The sequence below is a fragment of the Symsagittifera roscoffensis genome, chromosome 1 (genome assembly GCF_963678635.1).
Source record: "Symsagittifera roscoffensis chromosome 1, txSymRosc1.1, whole genome shotgun sequence".
NCBI lineage: Eukaryota > Metazoa > Xenacoelomorpha > Acoela > Convolutidae > Symsagittifera > Symsagittifera roscoffensis.
Window position 1 is genome coordinate 73,554,342 of NC_087062.1, and position 21,930 is coordinate 73,576,271.

The window sequence follows — 21,930 nt, forward strand, 5'->3', positions numbered from 1 at the left end:
TTTTAAATTTGTTGAAAAATTATTTAATTAACAGAGTACAATTTGTAAGTGATGGTATCATAAATTCTTCATTTGAAAAAATAACTTGTGGAGTTCCCCAGGGTTCGGTTTTAGGTCCTTTATTGTTCTTGATTTATATCAATGATATTTCAAATGTAACAAAGACATCCGAGATAAGCCTTTTTGCCGATGACACTGCTGTTGTTGGTTCTGGTAAAACGAGAGCGTTTTTGAAAAATTTCAGAACAGATACTCAGAGCCTAAATGACTGGTGTAATGTCAACAAGTTATCGATTAATATAGACAAGAGTAAACTGATGGGTTTTGGTAAAGCTATGCCTGATGACTCAATTTCCATTGCTGGTGAAAACATGGAAAATAAAGACAGTTTCAAATATTTGGGTATTGAAATTAACAAAAAATTGAATTTCAATATGCAGACTGTAAAAGTTTGCACGAAAATTTCCAAACTTAATGGTGTTTTATATCGAGGAAGATCTTGTTTCTCTAAACAGGCATTAACTCAGTTTTACATTGCATACGTGATTCCACTAATTTCTTATGGCTTATTAGCTTATGGATGTACATCGAAATCAAACCTTGATAAAATTTTCTTGGCACAGAAAAAAATCATAAGAACCATTTTCTTCCTTCAAAAGTATGATCATGTGTCGGAGTATTTTTCAAAATTCAAACTTCAGAGTACATGAAATTTTTATCAGCCAATTGTTTTCCGAGACAATTTTTCAGTTCCTTGGAAAATCGCCTTTAAAATTTTTGAATCTTGATTATGTAAAAACGCGTCGTAGTACCCGGTCGAATAGTTTAGATTGTATACCCCTACCTTTGAGAAAATCAAAGTTAGCACAAAATTCGCTTTCGTACAAAATTGTGAAATGCTATAATTTCCTAATGTCAAATAACCTATTGCCTCTTAACCTTAACGAGTTTACTGACAAACAGAAGAAACACTTTTACGTGAAATAAAAAAAAGTGTACTTAAATGACAATCGATTACTTGTTGGCATGTTTATAGGGTAAATTTCGTGTACCCTCATATTTTAACTCGGTTTTGCTCTCACTCATTTATCTAGGTTTCCCTTAGGTTACTGCTAGTTGGGCTGTACTGCCCGTACAGTAACCTTGATGCAGTATTTAAGTACACATATGTGATCTTTATACTGTCTCTAAATTCAAATTCAAAATTCAAAGAACAAAAACGAAAAGCTCCAAAGAGAAAAAAAACATGGTCAAACTTTACAATTTCGAAAAACAATAATCCATCGCAAAACATTCGAAGTATAAAATATATTTCTAACAGTAGAGATTAATTATTCTAGTCATTCATCAAAACGAAATGTACATCATTTGCTCTGAACCTTTCACTGCACACCAAAGGTTTGAAGGTGTTTCTAGAGTTTTCAGGTGTCCGCTCACCAGGATTTCAAGTTACTGTATTGCAAGAGGGCATAATGCTATTTAGAGGAGTCTCCTTTGCCTTTTTTCTCAGCATTCTTTTCCTGTTTCTCCCGCATACGAGCAGCATCCCTGATAAAACATAAACTAAGTTCGATACATTATACATAAACATTGGTTACAATCAAGTTGGTAATATTCAAGGATCTATGAAAAAGGTGTCATGGACTTCCCGTTAATGTTTAAAATGATAATTTGTACCTTTCTTTGATTTGTTCTCGGTTGAGACCCTCATTTGCACTTGCTTTAGACTTGGCAGTGTTGTCCTTCACCTTTTTCGCCTTGGCCAACTCCCTTTGGTTTCCACCTACGACAAAAACACTTTTAATTTTACTATCTGGTTAGCTAACTCCAACACACGCAGTATGTGAATCAAATTCAAGTAGCGAAAAACAAATTTATACAAGAAAAACTGCTTGTATCAGCTCTAAGCCCTGAATGCTCCAACTGCCACTTAAAGACCAAGGAATAGGTCATTAGGATCAGGGATTAAATCAATTTTTTAAAAAAGAAAGCTTAAAAATGATTTTAAAAAAGTTCCCCACACGCGATATAACATTACGAGGCCAAACTGCGCACTGGATAGGCACACAATTTTGTGTCTGTATGCGCCTGGGTTCCAGATACAAGTCTTTAAACATGTGAAAACTTAGTCGGAACGATCAAAGGAAAATAAAGAACAAAAGAAGAACAAAGGGAGCGTCCTTGTTGCGGAATCCGCTTACAATGCACAAAATGCACAGTTTGGCCTCGTAATAAAAGAACAAAAAATGTTATTGTTCCGACTTTCGAAGAAAACGGATTATTTATGCATGGGTTGGAGTCTATTATTCAGTCAATTTTCGCCGATCGGAATAGTTTTTAAGAAAAATTTATACCCCTTTGAAGATATCAACTTCCTGAGTTCAAATCTAAAAAGATATGTTACCTTCGATTAATTTTTGTAAAGTTCTGGAAGTTTGAAAATTGCCAATTTGGCCATATGCTGGACTAAATTATGCGCGCTTTGAAGTATTTATTCATAATGCTGAGAGTGTAACGCGAATTATCCTGCACAAAATATCGGTCCAAATTGAATTTAGGCTTGCTAATTTGTCGTACTAAACTTGTACGACTCAAATTTGATTGAGTCCAAAATTTATAGTTTTTCAATATTTTCATTTCTCGCAAACTATTTGATATGTATTAAATGGCAGTCGGAACATTCAGGGCTGTGCCCTGATATACGAGAAGTTTTGTTAGAGTCTAGCAACGTTCGAAAGTGCTTGTCTCAAATAAGACTGGAACAGATTTTTGAGTCGTATTAAATCGACGCTCACGCGTTGATATATGGACGAAATTTATCGCGCGTTAATTATCCTAATTTGAATTATAATCATCAAAGTAGATTTAAATTCAAACCAATATGAATCGGCGACAAATTGTGCTCAAGACAAGATGACTTTCAGATTGTGTAAAAAAAAATGTCAAAAACGCTTTTTAAAAGCCGAAACTGGCCTGAACAAAAGCCACGTCAAGCATTATATTCTGCGTTTTCTTCGAATCCGAATAACAGAAGTAACCACTTCATTGTTTATTGGACAAAGTGTTGTATATTTAATGACTCGAGAAATAATTCAAATAATGCATATGACATTTAAAGAAAACTGGATCACTAGATATTTTTAGAATTCAGAAAATTAAAATCCATTTTTGAAACACAGGCGAAGTGAAGCTTCGCATCACTTGCGATACAATGCAAGCGCAGTACAAGCTAGCACAAAGTGATGTGACAAAAATAACATCAAAAATGAAATAAAAAACTTTTTTGTGGGAAAAAAATAATTCAGAAGAAATCGAAAAACACTAATCAGGGTTATTAATTTTAAAAATTTCGAAAGTAAATCAAAATCACTTGGATCTACGATAAAATTTGCTGGCCTTACAACAAAATTTCCCGACGTGGCAACTAAGACGACAAAACATAAGCAGACAAACGAAAGTCCGACAATTCTATTTTTCCTGAAAAAAAAACTATTTCATGCATAAAGAAAAACAATAAGGTCCAGCCAAGACTCGATCCGCAGATCTAAGAGCACAAAATCAACTACGTCATCTCTAGGTAAAGTGAGAAGTAGTCTCGAAATTGCTAGGTTCACTAATAAGCAACTTCTTATTTTCGTATAGATTTGTAAGAAGTTGTTTATGGAACAAAAGTCTAGTTCACGATTACAAGACACTTGCTCTCGCGAGTGTAACTAGAAGTGACTCACGTTGCCGTTGGACAAAGGAGTTCGCCTTCTGAGAAAAACTGAAAAAATCATCACGACCTATCACTTTGTTCTTTTACACTAAAAAAGATAAAAGCGTGATATAAGAATGCGAGTATATCCCCAGCTGAAGAATCAATATATTCAGACCCGTTTTACTTGACACGGGAGAAAAACTTCGCGCAATCCGAATTAAGACTAATAAGGCTTCGATATGATAACAAACTTAACCTCCTACAAGACCTCTTTGAGATATTCAAAATTGAGCAGAAAAAATCCAAATTACTCCATAGTTCCCTCATTCATTTCGTGAAGTGGTCGGTGGAATAATAGACGGTTGAATTGCAAGTAGCATGCTATGGTCCAATAATGGACTCTTTTTCAAAAGCAAAAATTTCAGCCACTTGTTGACTTTTATCAACAAAGAGAGGTAGGGTTTAACACGTCAAATTTAGCTGCACAAAAAGATAACTCATTCATTCATTTAAAAAAAGTTTTTGATGCTATACTTGAAATACACCGGCCGAGTTTCAAGCAATCTTCACTCTAAATATATCTAAGCAGTCAAAACTTCAAAAAAAAACCTCTAGAAATCGTCTTAAATCCTTACTGCTCAAAATGGTGATCTAACAAAAGTGCAAGGGTAGAGTTTGCTATGCAAGTAGCACAGACTTTAATAATCAATTCACAGAACGTCCCGGTTACATCAAAAAAGTCACGAAGCTGTTCTTGACAAAGCAAGAAAAAACAGCTGTAAAAGGGAGCTTCAAATTAACCAAATACTAGAATAACTTAAAAACTGAAAAATTAGTCGGTTACGGGATTTGGAAGTCAAAACTCCAGGCTATAAATCATTTGCCTTCCCCGGAGACTGATTCGCTTTGCTATCTTAATATTCTCTCATAATAAACACCAGGCAGCAAGGAGTGCCATAAAATATGCCACTAATTTGCTCGCAAAACAGAACATGAGCAGCATAGATTCATGAGAAAATTACAAAAGTAAATAAGTATAATAACGCAGGCATTTACTGTTGTAAAAAAGATTACGCAAACATAATCTGATTTTTTATAAGTTTTCTTTGGTTTCCTGTGGTAGTGGATTGGAAAAAACTTCAAGAATAAGAGTAATAGCTAAGCGATTTCAAATGTAGCCAACGGACTGTTGTAAAAGAGTCAATAAATGCAAGGAGATAGGAAAAAAACTTTCGATTTTCAAAGAAAAATGCATAGCCTTCGAGCTCTTTGAGTTTCAAAAACAATTTTTGACTGATACTTTTCCGAAAAAAAATAAACCCATTTTCACAACACTAACTAAGAAAATGTTTATTCGGCTGGTAAACCTAAATTTAAGTCTAATTTCGAGACTAGAAAATGTTTTCGTTTTTTCGTGCCTATTTCGTAATTGAGCAGCGTCAATTGCCTTCCTTTTAGCCAATGACATTATATTGCAGCACAGAGGCGAAGTTGAGCTTCGCGCCACTTGCGATACCGAATTTGGCAATACACAACGCAATACACAAAGCCTCCGACTCGTAAAAAAATTGACAAAACGCCAAAAACAACACCCAAAAATTTGAAACTTTTGTTTCAAACTATTTTCTTGAAACAAAAAAACTATTTCAGGCAAACAGAAAAAAAATAAGGTCCAGCCAAGACTCGAACCACAGATCTTAGGGCACGAAGTCAACTGCGTCACCTCTAGGTAAATTGGGAAGTAGTTTTGAAATTGCTAAGGTTCACTAATAAAGCAACTTGCCTTCACATTTTCGTATAGATTTGTAAGAAGTTGTTTATGGAACAAAAGTCTAGTTCACGATTACAAGACACTTGCTCTCGCGAGTGTAACTAGAAGTGACTCGCGTTGCCGTTGGACAAAGGAGTTTGCCTTTTGAGAAAAAAAAACTGAAAAAATCATCACGACCTATCACTTTGATCTTTTACACTAAAAAAGATAAAAGCGTGATATAAAAAAGCGAGTATATCCCCAGCTGAAGAATCAATATATTCAGACCAGTTTTTCTTGACAAGGGAGAAAGAATTCGTGCAATCCGAATTACGACTAATAAGGCTTCGATATGACAACAAACTTAAACTCCTACAAGACCTCTTTGAGATACTCAAAATTGAGCAGAAAAAATCCAAACTACTCCATAGTTCCCTCATTTATTTCGTGAAGTGGTCGGTGCAATAATAGACGGTTGAATTGCAAGTAGCATGTAATGGTCCAATATTGGGCTCTTTTTCAAAATCAAAAATTTCAGCCACTTGTTGACTTTTATCCATAAAGAGAGGTAGGGTTTAACACGTCAAATTTAGCTGCACTCATTTAGCAAAAAAAGATAACTCATTCATTCTTGTAAAAAAAAGTTTTTGATGCTATACTTGAAATACACTGGCCGAGTTTCAATTAATCTTCACTCTTAATATGCCTAAGCAGTCAAAACTTCAAAAAAACCTCTAGAAATTGTGTTAAATCCTTACTGCTCAAAATGGTGATCCAACAAAAGTGCCAGGGTAGAGTTTGCTATGCAAGTAGCACAGACTTTAATAATCAATTCACAGAACGTCCCGGTTACATCAAAAAAGTCACGAAGCTGTTCTTGACAAAGCAAAAAAACAAACAGCTGCAAAAGGGAGCTTCAAATTAACCAAATACTAGAAAAACTTTGAAACTGAAAAATTAGTCGGTTACGGGATTTGAAAGTCAAAACTCCAGGCTATAAATCATTTGCCTTCCCCGGAGACTGATTCGCTTTGCTATCTTAATATTCTCTCATAATAAACACCAGGCAGCAAGGAGTGCCATAAAATATGCCACTAATTTGCTCGCAAAACAGAACATGAGCAGCATAGATTCATGAGGAAATTACAAAAGTAAATAAGTATAATAACGCAGGCATTACTGTTGTAAAAAAATTTACGCAAACATAATCTGATTTTTTATAAGTTTTCTTTGGTTTCCTGCGGTAGTGGATTGGAAAAAACTTCAAGAATAAGAGTAATAGCTAAGCGATTTCAAATGTAGCCAACGGACTGTTGTAAAAGAGTCAATAAATGCAAGGAGATAGGAAAAAAACTTTCGATTTTCAAAGAAAAATGCATAGCCTTCGAGCTCTTTGAGTTTCAAAAACAATTTTTGACTGATACTTTTCCGAAAAAAAATTAACCCATTTTCACAACACTAACTAAGAAAATGTTTATTCGGCTGGTAAACCTAAATTTAAGTCTAATTTCGAGACTAGAAATTGTTCACATTTTTTCGTGCCTATTTCGTAATTGAGCAGCGCCAATTGCCTTCCTTTTAGCCAATGACATTAAATTGCAGCACAGAGGCGAAGTTGAGCTTCGCGCCACTTGCGATACCCAATATAGCCAACAGACAGTTGTAAAAGAGCCAATAAATGCAAGGAGATTGGTTAAAAAAAAATTGAAAGTTTCAAAGAAAAATGCATAGCCTTCGAGCTCTTTGAGTTTCAAAAACACTTTTTGACTGATACTTTTCCGAAAAAAAAACCCTTTTTGAGAACAATGTAACTAAAAAAATGTTTATTCGGCTGGTAAACCTAAATATAAGTCTAATTTCGAGACTAGAAATTGTTCGTTTTTTCGTGCCTTTCGTAATTGAGCAGCGTCAATTGCCTTCCTTTTAGCCAATGACATTACATTGCAACACAGAGGCGAAGTTGAACTTCGCGCCACTTGCGATACACAAAGCCACCGACTCGTAAAACAATTGACAACGCCAAAAACAACAACCGTAAAATTTAAACTTTTGTTTCAAACTCAAACTCTTTTTCATGAAAAACTGTGGCAAAACACAACATACAGTATTGAACTAGGTTCAAAAACTTCGAATTGCGCTTAACTTTGCGCAACAATATATACAGTGGAAAAAAAACAGAAATAAAAAAAATTGGAAAATTAAGTTGAAAAAATTACTTGAAAAATTAACTTGAAAAAAATGGAAAAACTACAGCTGCAAAAACTTCAAAGTTGTATCTGGTGAAGTTCATGACTAGCCTTAGTTACAATAAGAAACTGTTCACCGAGCCGCAACACAGGCGACAATTTTTGGGTCGGAACCTGTTGAGCCGAAAACAGAACTGTTGTTCTAGCCGAAAACAGAACTGCGAAGTTTTTTAAGTTTTTACGACCCATCCATGATTAAGCAAATAATCCTATACGAATGTTTTGCATCGAAACTACGCAAAATAACTTCACTAAGCCAAAATAATAAACTGTTCAAACATTTTTAAAAAAACAAAGCAAAAAATTACACAAAATCAGACTTGGTAAAATTACAAATTACTGAACTTTCAGTTATAGTAAAAAAAACTGTTTCAATTGGAACAAAAACCATGCTTTAAAAAGTGAGCCAATAAAAACGCCACCAGATAAAAAAGAAGAGTTTAACAAAAACGGCCCATCCATGATTAAGCAAATAATCCTATACGAATTTCATGCATCGAAACTACGCAATATAACTTCACTAAGCCAAAATAATAAACTGTTCAAACATTTTTTAAAAAAATAAAGCAAAAAATTACGCAAAATCAGACTTGGTAAATTTACAAAATACTTAACTTTCAGTTATAGTAAAAAAAGTGTTTCAATTGGAACAAAACCCATGCTTTAAAAAGTGTGCCAATAAAAACGCTACCAGATAAAAAAGAAGAGTTTAACAAAAACGGCACATCCTATACGAATGTTTTGCATCGAAACTACGCAATATAACTTCACTAAGCCAAAATAATAAACTGTTCAAACATTTTTAAAAAAATTAAGCAAAAAAATGAACCAATGAAAAGTGAGCCAATAAAAACGCTACCAGATAAAAAAAAGAAGAAGAGTTTAACAAAAACGGCCCATCCTATACGAATGTTTTGCATCGAAACTACGCAATATAACTTCACTAAGCCAAAATAATAAACTGTTCAAACATTTTTTAAAAAAAAAAGCAAAAAAATTACGCAAAATCAGACTTGGTAAATTAACAAATTTATGAACTTTCAGTTATAGTAAAAAAACTGTTTCAATTTACTAAGCCAAAATAATAAACTTAGTAGTAAAAAAAACTGTTTCAATTCACTAAGCCAAACTTTCAGTTATAGTAAAAAAACTGTTTCAATTGGAACAAAACCCATGCTTTAAAAAGTGAGTCAATAAAAACGCTACCAGATGAAAAAGAAGAGTTTAACAAAAACGGCACATCCTATACGAATGTTTTGCATCAAAACTACGCAATATAACTTCACTAAGCCAAAATAAAAAACTGTTCAAACATTTTTAAAAAAATAAAGCAAAAAAAGTGAACTAATAAAAAGTGAGCCAATAAAAACGCTACCAGATAAAAAAAAAGAGGAGTTTAACAAAAACGGCCCATCCTATACGAATGTTTTGCATCGAAACTACGCAATATAACTTCACTAAGCCAAAAAAAATAAACTGTTCAAACATTTTTTAAAAAATAAAGCAAAAAATTACGCAAAATCAGACTTCGTAAATTTACAAATTTATGAACTTTCAGTTATAGTAAAAAAAAACTATTTCAATTTACTATGCCAAAATAATAAACTAAGTAGTAAAAAAAACTGTTTGAATTCACAAAGCCAAACTTTCAGTTATAGTAAAAAAACTAACTGTTTCAATTGGAACAAAACCCATGCTTTAAAAAGTGAGCCAATAAAAACGCTACCAGATAAAAAAGAAGAGTTTAACAAAAACAGCACATCCTATACGAATGTTTTGCATCGAAACTACGCAATATAACTTCACTAAGCCAAAAAAATAAACTGTTCAAACATTTTTTCAAAAAAAAGCAAAAAATTACGCAAAATCAGACTTGGTAAATTTACAAATTTATGAACTTTCAGTTATAGTAAAAAAACTGTTTCAATTTACTAAGCCAAAATAAAAAACTAAGTAGTAAAAAAAACTTTTTCAATTCACTAAGCCAACCTTTCAATTATAGTAAAAAAACTGTTTCAATTGGAACAAAACCCATGCTTTAAAAAGTGAGTCAATAAAAACGCTACCAGATGAAAAAGAAGAGTTTAACAAAAACGGCACATCCTATACGAATGGTTGCATCGAAACTACGCAATATAACTTCACTAAGCCAAAAAAACTGTTCAAACATTTAAAAAAAAATAAAGCGAAAAAAGTGAAGCACTAAAAAGTGAGCCAATAAAAACGCTACCAGATAAAAAAAAAGAAGAGTTTAACAAAAACGGCCCATCCTATACGAATGTTTTGCATCGAAACTACGCAATATAACTTCACTAAGCCAAAAAAATAAACTGTTCAAACATTTTTAAAAAAATAAAGCAAAAAATTACGCAAATAATAAACTGTTCAAACATTTTTAAAAAAATAAAGCAAAAAAAGTGAACCAATAAAAAGTGAGCCAATAAAAACGCTACCAGATAAAAAAAAAGAAGAGTTTAACAAAAACGGCCCATCCTATACGAATGTTTTGCATCGAAACTACGCAATATAACTTCACTAAGCCAAAAAAATAAACTGTTCAAACATTTTTAAAAAAATAAAGCAAAAAATTACGCAAATAATAAACTGTTCAAACATTTTTAAAAAAATAAAGCCAAAAAAGTGAACCAATAAAAAGTGAGCCAATAAAAACGCTACCAGATAAAAAAAGAAGAGTTTAACAAAAACGGCCCATCCTATACGAATGTTTTGCATCGAAACTACGCAATATAACTTCACTAAGCCAAAAAAATAAACTTCAAACATTTTTTAAACAATAAAGCCAAAAATTACGCAAAATCAGACTTGGTAAATTTACAAATTACTGAACTTTCAGTTATAGTAAAAAAACTGTTTCAATTTACTATGCCAAAATAATAAACTAAGTAGTAAAAAAAACTGTTTCAATTCACTAAGCCAAAATAATAAACTGTTCAAACATTTTTAAAAAAATAAATCAAAAAATTACGCAAAATCAGACTTGGTAAATTTACAAATTACTGAACTTTCAGTTATAGTAAAAAAAAATGTTTCAATTGGAACAAAACCCATGCTTTAAAAAGTGAGCCAATAAAAACACTACCAGATAAAAAAAGAAGAGTTTAACAAAAACGGAAAATGAACCGACAGAAATTAACACAAAAACCACGAACAGAAAAATGGGAAAATGGGTTACAACCTGGACAGTCCTTACCTAATTACTTCATAAATGCTGGTAATTTTATTTGCATTTTAAAAACTTGAGCATATCAGAAGTGATATTTACCATTCCTACTACAAGGACCATTCTGTGAACAAAGTTTTTCACGGGAAAAAGTCTAGTACCCCATTGCAATACCCATGCTTATCGCAAGGTATTTAAGAGAAAATTAAAGGTCAAACCGCAGAAAAATCAAATTTGCAAAAACAAGATTTAGTGTTTAACCTAAAAAATCAGCTCGACCTATAGAATGTCTTCACTACGTTCATTGAAACTCAAAAAACAAACATAGCCAACAGAAAAATGACAAGAAAACAGGAAAAATAAACGCCCTTAAAACTCTGAAGTTTGAGAAAACTTTGATTGGCACTTCTTTTGATAAAAATAACCCAATTTGAGAAAGATGGATCCATAGCTAAATTTTTTATTCCGCTGAAAAATCTGAAGAACACAAACTTCACCTTCGAAACTAAAAGTCGATCACATTTTTCGTGACCTTTACACTTTTGCCGTTCGATAGTGGAGTTTGCCTTCTTTTTAAGGAAAGAAATGAAAAGAATTTAGAAGAAATCAAAAATCAAACCGTTAAACAATGAAATTTAAGCTTGAACAATTTTTTAAGACTTTTCCTGAAAAAAAAATCACCAGACCTATATAAGTTTCTTCACTACGAGCAATATTGATTCTTGGTCTTAGCATCCTGATTTTCAATAACCATTTTCTGGTTCTCTCATTCACGGAAAATCCGAAAAAGACGTTCGGTATCAGGTAAAACGTTTTAGCGTCATAAGAAAGTATGGCCTAGGGTGGGGTTTTTACACCGCGATTTCACGTACCTATTTCTGAGCAATCTCTGGTGCAAAAGCTTCTGTTATCATATGAAAGCTTGATATTAATTGCTAAAATATAAATCAAAGATTCACGCAATAGATTGCTTAGAGAGAGGTACGTGAAATCGCGGTGTAAAAACCCGACCCTAGGCCATAGTCCCTTATGACGGCAACACATATCACCTGATACCGAACATCTTTTCGAATTTTGCCTGAACAATAAAACAAGAAAAGGGTTGTAGAAAATCAGGATGCTAAGACCAAAAAACAGATGTCAGTTAGATAATACTTTTTAAAAATACTTAACAAACGAAAACATCACATTTTTCCGTTGGATGTCAAAAAATTTTGACCACCAGTCTTGAGTTTGCAAAAAGAACTTTATCAAAGAAAAAACAGTCGCGCCTATTCCTGGGCAAATAGCACAGAATCTTCAGACAACAGTAACCGAAAGAAAACAACACTTGCGATACAACAAAAATACAACATGACAAACTAGCTGATAGAAAACGAAACAGAAAACAGTAGTCGAAAAAACTAGCATCGAAACAAAAGTAATGAAGCAGAAAAAAAAGCGGCCCATTTTTGAGCAGACACTCGTTGCGCAAAAAAAAAATTGTTTTCAAAAAAATTTCAACAAAATTTTCAAGAACCCCTCAGAAGATTCTCACCAATAAAAAAATGTTTCACTGATCAAACGACGCAATATGAGGCCACTAAGCTGATATGATATAAACCGAAAAATTTAGAGCTGAAAAAAATCTATCAAAAATTCAGGTATTTGAAATGCAGTCATGAACAAAAAGTGTTTGATGGCGAAAATACGGATTTGAGAAAAAGATTCAATATAGTTGGGGCTGGGGTATGTGTTGAGCTTCAAGATACGCTTTTCCCTACCGCAGTAAGTATTAGCAACGTAAAAAATATAGCCAACTGACAGTTGAAAAAGACTAATGAACGCAAGGAAACTGAAAAAAACTGACTTGTTTTTTCAAAAACCTTACAAATTTTGAAGAAAAAAAATGATGGCCTTAAAACTCTTTCAGTTTGTAGAACAATTTATGATGGACACTTTTTGGTAAAATTAAACCAAGTTGAGAAAACTGGATCAATAGGCAAAACTTTTTCGTGAACTTTACATTTTAGCTGTTCGATAGTTGAGTTTGCGTTGCTTTTAACAATGAAAATGCTATGAACTTGAAAAAATTTCAAGTCAAACCACGAAAAATCAAAATTGAGCGTGAACAAAGTTTAAGACTTTCCTGAAAAAAAAAAAAAGAAGTCACAAGACCTATAAAACAGTACTCACCACGTTAATTACTCTTAAAAAATTGAAAACTATAGAGATTTAATTTTATAACGCGTTATCTAGTCACTAGCCTGCTGAAAATGTGTCCGAAAACCGAGAAAAAAAACGGACCATGTTTTGTAAACACCGAATTTTTTTTTTAGAATTCGTTATTTTTACACGATTAATAGGGCTTTAATACGATACTTCAATTAAACCCCTAGATGATTTCTTCGCCGATTTTGGAACCTGTTCACGGCTAATAGGGCTTTTATATGATACCCACTTACTCCTTACGAGGTTTCTTTGCGGTATCCAAAAATCGTCTGAAAAAGAAATGCACCTACGCCTTAAATCCTTCCCTCCCTAAGAGGCTCGTCAAACAATTGAATTATCCGCACAAAATCATTGCTACCCTGACATTTCCTTGAGGATATACGCATCTCCGAAGAGGACTGAGTCGATCGAATATAACTAAAGATTATCATTTTACCGTCTGAAATTTTTTTCGTTTAAACCTATGAAGATTTTAAGACCTCACCGACACCTAATTGCGATATCCCAGAAAAAGTAATACAGAGCAATTGAGCCAATGAAAAGCTTAAGTGAAATCAAAATTAATTTGTAATCTATATGTAATTTATGAACCCTAGATTAAAATATGTAGATTTTGAAATTTGCAGTTTTACGCTCCATTCCTTGAAACATAATCTACTTTTGGAGTTTTAACGACCCAAAATGAAGTAACTAAGTCGATCACATACGCCGGAACCATGAAAGATAATTATACAAAACTATGCATTAGACAGTAAGCAGACAAAAATATGAGGAAAATCGATAGTACGACTATTCAACTAAACTAACTTCCACGTATCGCGAAAAAACAAGGTGCGGCTGGGACTCGAACCCTAGTAATTATGTTATGAAGCTGCGACCTTTACCGTTGATGTTGATGTTCCAAAATAAAGCAAGGTTAATTACTAAAAACTATCCCGCCGAGGATCGAAACCGCGACCATATGTTACGAAGCCGCGTGCTTTACCTTTGACCTAAATGGAAGGCCCGTTATGACGAAGTTGTACAATAAACCACTGTATCATACACAGACAAATGGTGGAAAAGAAAACAGGGTCCGGCCAGAACTCAAACCATAAACATTTAAGAAAAAATATTTATGGGGAACAAGTCTAGTTCCCGATTACAAGTCACGGCTCTTTTTCCTTTTACCCACCCAAAAATAAAGCAAAAAAAGTGAACCAATAAAAAGTGAGCCAATAAAAACGCTACCAGATAAAAAAAAGAAGAGTTTAACAAAAACGGCCCATTCTATACGAATGTTTTGCATCGAAACTACGCAATATAACTTCACTAAGCCAAAAAAATAAACTGTTCAAACATTTTTAAAAAAAATAAAGCAAAAAAAGTGAACTAATAAAAGCGCTACCAGATAAAAAAGAAGAGTTTAACAAAAACGGCCCATCCTATACGAATGTTTTGCATCGAAACTACGCAATATAACTTCACTAAGCCAAAAAAATAAACTGTTCAAACATTTTTTAAAAAATAAAGCAAAAAATTACGCAAAATCAGACTTGGTAAATTTACAAATTACTGAACTTTCAGTTATAGTAAAAAAACTGTTTCAATTTACTATGCCAAAATAATAAACTAAGTAGTAAAAAAAACTGTTTGAATTCACCAAGCCAAACTTTCAGTTTAGTAAAAAAAACTGTTTCAATTGGAACAAAACCCATGCTTTAAAAAGTGAGCCAATAAAAACGCTACCAGATAAAAAAGAAGAGTTTAACAAAAACGGCCCATCCTATACGAATGTTTTGCATCGAAACTACGCAATATAACTTCACTAAGCCAAAATAATAAACTGTTCAAACATTTTTAAAAAAATAAAGCAAAAAAAGTGAACCAATAAAAAGTGAGCCAATAAAAACGCTACCAGATAAAAAAAAGAAGAGTTTAACAAAAACGGCCCATCCTATACGAATGTTTTGCATCGAAACTACGCAATATAACTTCACTAAGCCAAAAAAATAAACTGTTCAAACATTTTTTAAAAAATAAAGCAAAAAATTACGCAAAATCAGACTTGGTAATTTTACAAATTACTGAACTTTCAGTTATAGTAAAAAAAAGGTTTCAATTTACTATGCCAAAATAATAAACTAAGTAGTAAAAAAAACTGTTTTAATTCACCAAGCCAAACTTTCAGTTATAGTAAAAAAACTAACTGTTTCAATTGGAAAAAAACCCATGCTTTAAAAAGTGAGCCAATAAAAACGCTACCAGATAAAAAAGAAGAGTTTAACAAAAACGGCACATCCTATACGAATGTTTTGCATCGAAACTACGCAATATAACTTCACTAAGCCAAAAAAATAAACTGTTCAAACATTTTTTAAAAAATAAAGCAAAAAATTACGCAAAATCAGACTTGGTAAATTTACAAATTACTGAACTTTCAGTTATAGTAAAAAAAACTGTTTCAATTTACTATGCCAAAATAATAAACTAAGTAGTAAAAAAAACTGTTTGAATTCACCAAGCCAAACTTTCAGTTTAGTAAAAAAAACTGTTTCAATTGGAACAAAACCCATGCTTTAAAAAGTGAGCCAATAAAAACGCTACCAGATAAAAAAAGAAGAGTTTAACAAAAACGGCCCATCCTATACGAATGTTTTGCATCGATACTACGCAATATAACTTCACTAAGCCAAAATAATAAACTATTCAAACATTTTTAAAAAAATAAAGCAAAAAAAGTGAACCAATAAAAAGTGAGCCAATAAAAACGCTACCAGATAAAAAAAAGAAGAGTTTAACAAAAACGGCCCATCCTATACGAATGTTTTGCATCGAAACTACGCAATATAACTTCACTAAGCCAAAAAAATAAACTGTTCAAACATTTTTTAAAAAATAAAGCAAAAAATTACGCAAAATCAGACTTGGTAAATTTACAAATTACTGAACTTTCAGTTATAGTAAAAAAAAGGTTTCAATTTACTATGCCAAAATAATAAACTAAGTAGTAAAAAAAACTGTTTTAGTTCACCAAGCCAAACTTTCAGTTTAGTAAAAAAAAACTGTTTCAATTGGAACAAAACCCATGCTTTAAAAAGCGAGCCAATAAAAACGCTACCAGATAAAAAAGAAGAGTTTAACAAAAACGGCCCATCCTATACGAATGTTTTGCATCGAAACTACGCAATATAACTTCACTAAGCCAAAATAATAAACTGTTCAAACATTTTTAAAAAAAATAAAGCAAAAACTTACGCAAAATCAGACTTGGTAAATTTACAAATTACTGAACTTTCAGTTATAGTAAAAAAAATGTTTCAATTCACTAAGCCAAAATAATAAACTGCTCAAACATTTTTAAAAAATAAACCAAAAAATTACGCAAAATCAGACTTGGTAAATTTACAAATTACTGAACTTTCAGTTATAGTAAAAAAAACTGTTTCAATTGGAACAAAACCCATGCTTTAAAAAGTGAGCCAATAAAAACACTACCAGATAAAAAAGAAGAGTTTAACAAAAACGGAAAATGAACCGACAGAAATTAACACAAAAACCACGAACAGAAAAATGGCAATTTTTTTTGAAAAAAATATAATTACAACCTACTACAAGGACCATTCTGTGAACAAAGTTTTTCACGGGAAAAAGTCTAGTACCCCATTGCAATACCCATTCTTATCGCAAGGTATTTAAGAGAAAATTAAAGGTCAAACCGCAGAAAAATCAAATTTGCAAAAACAAGATTTAGTGTTTAACCTAAAAAATCAGCTCGACCTATAGAATGTCTTCACTACGTTCATTGAAACTCAAAAAACAAACATAGCCAACAGAAAAATGACAAGAAAACAGGAAAAAAAACGCCCTTAAAACTCTGAAGTTTGAGAAAACTTTGATTGGCACTTCTTTTGATAAAAATAACCTAATTTGAGAAAGATGGATCCATAGCTAAAAATTTTATTCCGCTGAAAAATCTGAAGAACAAACTTCACCTTCGAAACTAAAAGTCGATCACATTTTTCGTGACCTTTACACTTTTGCCGTTCGATAGTGGAGTTGTCCTTCTTTTTAAGGAAAGAAATGAAAAGAATTTAGAAGAAATCAAAAATCAAACCGTTAAACAATGAAATTTAAGCTTGAACAATTTTTTAAGACTTTTCCTGAAAAAAAAAATCACCAGACCTATATAAGTTTCTTCACTACGAGCAATATTGATTCTTGGTCTTAGCATCCTGATTTTCAATAACCATTTTCTGGTTCTCTCATTCACGGAAAATCCGAAAAAGACGTTCGGTATCAGGTAATACGTTTTAGCGTCATAAGAAAGTATGGCCTAGGGTGGGGTTTTTACACCGCGATTTCACGTACCTATTTCTGAGCAATCTCTGGTGCAAAAGCTTCTGTTATCATATGAAAGCTTGATATTAATTGCTAAAATATAAATCAAAGATTCACGCAATAGATTGCTTAGAGAGAGGTACGTGAAATCGCGGTGTAAAAACCCCACCCTAGGCCATAGTCCCTTATGACGGCAACACATATCACCTGATACCGAACATCTTTTCGAATTTTGCCTGAACAATAAAACAAGAAAAGGGTTGTAGAAAATCAGGATGCTAAGACCAAAAAACAGATGTCAGTTAGATAATACTTTTTAAAAATACTTAACAAACGAAAACATCACATTTTTCCGTTGGATGTCAAAAAATTTTGACCACGAGTCTTGAGTTTGCAAAAAGAACTTTATCAAAGAAAAAACAGTCGCGCCTATTCCTGGGCAAATAGCACAGAATCTTCAGACAACAGTAACCGAAAGAAAACAACACTTGCGATACAACAAAAATACAACATGACAAACTAGCTGATAGAAAACGAAACAGAAAACAGTAGTCGAAAAAACTAGCATTGAAACAAAAATAATGAAGCAGAAAAAAAAGCGGCCCATTTTTGAGCAGACACTCGTTGCGCAAAAAAAAATTGTTTTCAAAAAAATTTCAACAAAATTTTCAAGAACCCCTCAGAAGATTCTCACCAATAAAAAAATGTTTCACTGATCAAACGACGCAATATGAGGCCACTAAGCTGATATGATATAAACCGAAAATTTAGAGCTGAAAAAAATCTATCAAAAATTCAGGTATTTGAAATGCAGTCATGAACAAAAAGTGTTTGATGGCGAAAATACGGATTTGAGAAAAAGATTCAATATAGTTGGGGCTGGGGTATGTGTTGAGCTTCAAGATACGCTTTTCCCTACCGCAGTAAGTATTAGCAACGTAAAAAATATAGCCAACTGACAGTTGAAAAAGACTAATGAACGCAAGGAAACTGAAAAAAACTGACTTGTTTTTTCAAAAACCTTATAAATTTTGAAGAAAAAAAATGATGGCCTTAAAACTCTTTCAGTTTGTAGAACAATTTATGATGGACACTTTTTGGTAAAATTAAACCAAGTTGAGAAAACTGGATCAATAGGCAAAACTTTTTCGTGAAGTTTACATTTTAGCTGTTCGATAGTTGAGTTTGCGTTGCTTTTAACAATGAAAATGCTATGAACTTGAAAAAATTTCAAGTCAAACCACGAAAAATCAAAATTGAGCGTGAACAAAGTTTAAGACTTTCCTGAAAAAAAAACAAAAGAAGTCACAAGACCTATACAACAGTACTCACCACGTTAATTACTCTTAAAAAAATTGAAAACTATAGAGATTTAATTTTATAACGCGTTATCTAGTCACTAGCCTGCTGAAAATGTGTCCGAAAACCGAGAAAAAAAACGGACCATGTTTTGTAAACACCGAATTTTTTTTTTAGAATTTGTTATTTTTACACGATTAATAGGGCTTTAATACGATACTTCAATTAAACCCCTAGATGATTTCTTCGCCGATTTTGGAACCTGTTCACGGCTAATAGGGCTTTTATATGATACCCACTTACTCCTTACGAGGTTTCTTTGCGGAATCCAAAAATCGTCTGAAAAAGAAATGCACCTACGCCTTAAATCCTTCCCTCCCTAAGAGGCTCGTCAAACAATTGAATTATCCGTACAAAATCATTGCTACCCTGACACTTCCTTGAGGATATACGCATCTCCGAAGAGGACTGAGTCGATCGAATATAACTAAAGATTATCAATTTACCGTCTGAAATTTTTTTTCGTTTAAACCTCACCGACACCTAATTGCGATATCCCAGAAAAAATAATACAGAGCAATTGAGCCAATGAAAAGCTTAAATGAAATCAAAATTAATTTGTAATCTATATGTAATTTATGAATCCTAGATTAAAATATGTAGATTTTGAAATTTGCAGTTTTACGCTCCATTCCTTGAAACATAATCTACTTTTGGAGTTTTAACGACCCAAAATGAAGTAACTAAGTCGATCACATACGCCGGAACCATGAAAGATAATTATACAAAACTATGCATTAGACAGTAAGCAGACAAAAATATGAGGAAAATCGATAGTACGACTATTCAAATAAATTAACTTCCACGTATCGCGAAAAAACAAGGTGCGGCTGGGACTCGAACCCTAGTAATTATGTTATGAAGCTGCGACTTTTACCGTTGATGTTGATGTTCCAAAATAAAGCAAGGTTAATTACTAAAAACTATCCCGTCGAGGATCGAAACCGCGACCATATGTTACGAAGCCGCGTGCTTTACCTTTGACCTAAATGGAAGGCCCGTTATGACGAAGTTGTACAATAAACCACTGTATCATACACAGACAAATGGTGGAAAAGAAAACAGGGTCCGGCCAGAACTCAAACCCAAAACATTTAAGAAAAAATATTTGTGGGGAACAAGTCTAGTTCCCGATTACAAGTCACGGCTCTTTTTCCTTTTACCCACCTGATATAAGCATGTAGTTACGAGGGTTTTTGGTGTTAAGAGAGTTTTACAAAGTTAAGTATGGAGACCAAATAAGTTCGCCGATTTTGGAACCTGTTCACAGCTAATAGGGCTTTTATATGATACCCACTTACTCCTTACGAGGTTTCTTTGCGGTATCCAAAAATCGTCTGAAAAAGAAATGCACCTACGCCTTAAATCCTTCCCTCCCTAAGAGGCTCGTCAAACAATTGAATTATCCGCACAAAATCATTGCTACCCTGACACTTCCTTGAGGATATACGCATCTCCGAAGAGGACTGAGTCGATCGAATATAACTAAAGATTATCATTTTACCGTCTGAAATTTTTTTCGTTTAAACCTATGAAGATTTTAAGACCTCACCGACACCTAATTGCGATATCCCAGAAAAAGTAATACAGAGCAATTGAGCCAATGAAAAGCTTAAGTGAAATCAAAATTAATTTGTAATCTATATGTAATTTATGAACCCTAGATTAAAATATGTAGATTTTGAAATTTGCAGTTTTACGCTCCATTCCTTGAAACATAATCTACTTTTGGAGTTTTAACGACCCAAAATGAAGTAACTAAGTCGATCACATACGCCGGAACCATGAAAGATAATTATACAAAACTATGCATTAGACGGTAAGCAGACAAAAATATGAGGAAAATCGATAGTACGACGATTCAACTAAATTAACTTCCACGTATCGCGAAAAAACAAGGTGCGGCTGGGACTCGAACCCTAGTAATTATGTTATGAAGCTGCGACCTTTACCGTTGATGTTGATGTTCCAAAATAAAGCAAGGTTAATTACTAAAAACTATCCCGTCGAGGATCGAAACCGCGACCATATGTTACGAAGCCGCGTGCTTTACCTTTGACCTAAATGGAAGGCCCGTTATGACGAAGTTGTACAATAAACCACTGTATCATACGCAGACAAATGGTGGAAAAGAAAACAGGGTCCGGCCAGAACTCAAACCCAAAACATTTAAGAAAAAATATTTATGGGGAACAAGTCTAGTTCCCGATTACAAGTCACGGCTCTTTTTCCTTTTACCCACCTGATATAAGCATGTAGTTACGAGGGTTTTTGGTGTTAAGAGGGTTTTACAAAGTTAAGTATGGAGACCAAATAAGTTTGTGATCGCCGAAGTTCACGTGCCACTTTTGATAATAATCGGACAGTAGCATGCCGAGGGGGGTGGGGGCGAATTTTTTAATTTACCAAAAAATGCCCAAAAACGCCGTTTTTTGGCCTGTGTTTTCAAAAACTTGCCTGAACCTGGAGCAAATTTTTTTGGCAAAATAGGGTCCTTATAGTATTTTCGGAGAGATCGGAAAAGCAAGTTCGTCGAACTAAAATAGGTCGACAAAATTTTCAGATCGAAAAAATTTCTGGCCCAGAAAAACTTCTGCGCACGCCACTGCAATCGGACTATGACCACAAAAATTACTTGTAAAAATTCTCAGATGGAGTGAAAAAGAGCCCAAGTCACATGCTCTCGCAAGTAAAATTAATGTTTCGCAAAAGTGGTCTCTCTAGTGTATCAAACGGCTCGTTTTAGCTAGTCGGCAAATCTTTTAATACTGCTGTGAATTCTAGAATCAAACTAATCTTTCGAAGCTAAAATTTGAACCAATTTTTGGCACCGCTTATGCATAGCTTAGCCTATGTAGTCAGCTTCAAAAAAATCAAAAGTCAGACCATCAAAACAAAATTTTTCCGGAAAAAAAAACGCAAAGCAACACGACCAAAATAAGTGTAAACTCATATCGTGTATTAAAACTTATGTGTAAATATTTACAACACCATTCCCAATCATCGACAGTTGAATCGACACAAGTCAACTTACGAGTCATTTTGCCAACGTTGGTTGCAACGCTTGTTGGTTGGGAGGACTCCCTCAAATGCTATCTGAAAATCATATCATAATCCATCGGGATAATTCTCAGGAACTCCTTGAATAACTTTAACTTTTTTC

The 21,930-nt window shown here is 33.2% G+C and overlaps 1 long non-coding RNA gene across 1 annotated transcript; it reads right to left on the bottom strand.

The window, feature by feature from the left end:
• Window positions 1-1,244: 1,244 nt before the first annotated feature.
• Window positions 1,245-21,887, bottom strand: LOC134857012 (uncharacterized). The gene is made up of 3 exons (XR_010164872.1): window positions 21,802-21,887; window positions 1,678-1,783; window positions 1,245-1,548 (listed from the first exon to the last, which is right to left on the bottom strand). It is a non-coding gene; the product is annotated as an uncharacterized LOC134857012 (long non-coding RNA).
• Between the last annotated feature and the right edge of the window lie 43 nt (window positions 21,888-21,930).